We start from the raw sequence: 2,034 nt of genomic DNA on the forward strand, positions 1-2,034 counted from the left end.
ACTTTAGGTTTCTATGGTTAGATCTGTGGATTTTGTCCCTATAGTCCAAGTGGGAACCCTAATCATCAAATTGATTAATCCAAGCATTTCTCACATCCATCACATATATTTGGGTCCTCATTTTATCTTGGATTTCGAATAAATAGGAATCCATTGCCACTACCGCTTGCCTTCTAGCTATCCCCACATAAGAGATAATTCTATATATATCTTTTAATTCTTGAATAAACTAATGTTAGTTGAAACTCGTACAATATCGGATAATAAGAGAAGTTGGAAACAATACACAAGTATTTTCCAACATTGATTAGTTTGAGACCTTTTAAAGTGATCCACAAAAATATGTGCATACTTGACCCAAAGTGTAGCCGGTGATGGTAGCAGAGCAAAAACAAATCTGTACAAACTTGACTCAAAGCAGATAATATCCAATTAATGCAATCGTCCTAACGAATAGTAATTATTAAAGTTAAATCCATAACAAAAATCCCTTTTTGTTTGTTTATGTGGTTGTTATATGGTGACCACACTATAGATGAGAACAATAGGAGCCATGACATATTTTGGCATGCAAAGGACATTAGCATACATTCGCATGTGCTATAAAGGACACATACACATGCATATTTATCATTCTGCATGCATATGCCCATCACGTGAAGCTAACATGCTTCACCTCATATTTATTTAATTTGGTTCATTTATGTATTTTTTAAAAATCAATCACTATGATTTTTTCTTGATGTGATCGGTGAAGTATGTTCAATTTATGGTTAGCCTTAGGATGACAATGTTTTATTGATGTGCTATATGTTTACACATGATTTTGGCTTCTTATGTATGAGGGAAAAGTAGCCAAATATCAGAAATCAAAGCTTCAACCTCTTATTTTATTATAGGTTAAATTGCTAGTAAAACATCTAATTAGGTCTAATTCTGTTTAATACTGCAACTTTCGAAATAGTTGATTATATATTTTAATTTGGATATTTTTGAATTGCCTCTTGATGGAGAAATATGCATACCATCTAAACGCGTAGAGTATTTAATATATTCGCATATATATAGGAATGTCAATTTAGTTGGAAACAAATTGTTCATTCGAATAGATTAAGATTTCTACCAAACTAGCTCGAATCGATAATATCCAAGGCCTGATGGCCCGAAATGACATATCATATCATGAAAAAGCAATATATTGAATAGAGTTCTAATAATTCATAGAATAACATGCTGATGAGAATCAATGAATCATAGTACTCAAACCAAATTACTACGCCTTCTTATTATAAAGTGGATTTTTGGCTTTAAACTTACTATTTCACTTCTTGAATTGAATCATTTGATTATAAAATTTTATTCGTGAAAACTAGATTCACTAAACTGTAAAATCAATGCAATAACCTTAATTGTAAGCGTAAAAAATGAAATTAAATGATAGTTTTGCTCCTTATGGTTTCAATCTAACTTTTTTAAAAATAAATAAATTCTTATTTTAAATATATGTCATCATTTAAACATATCTTTCCAGGAAAATAATCAAAGCAAAAATGCATCTTAGTACTGAAATGCAACTCAAATCGTGACCCTTGACACTGTGTTGAAATTTTTTCTGTTTATGTTATTTTATCACCTGTTGACATTTACTAACGGTCTAGATCACATTTTAGTGTTTGTATGATATATAGAGTTTGTATTTGATTACATCCTTATATATATATATATATATATATTATATATATATATATATATATATATATATAATAATCCCTCCGTCCGCCATCAAGAGTTCCATTTATGGGCGGCACAGGTTTTAAGAAATGTTTAAAAAAATGGGTGGAAAAAAGTTAGTAGAATAGGAGTCATACTTGTATATATTAGTTTAAATAAAATTTGAGTGGAATGAGTTAGTCGAAGGTGAGACCATATTACCATTTATGGTAAAAGTGAACCTAAACTCTTATTCACATGTACTAAAATGAAAAACTAGACTACTATTTGCGGACAGATGGAGTACTACATTACTCCATTTGA

Source organism: Salvia hispanica, chromosome 2, assembly GCF_023119035.1.
Source record: "Salvia hispanica cultivar TCC Black 2014 chromosome 2, UniMelb_Shisp_WGS_1.0, whole genome shotgun sequence".
NCBI lineage: Eukaryota > Viridiplantae > Streptophyta > Magnoliopsida > Lamiales > Lamiaceae > Salvia > Salvia hispanica.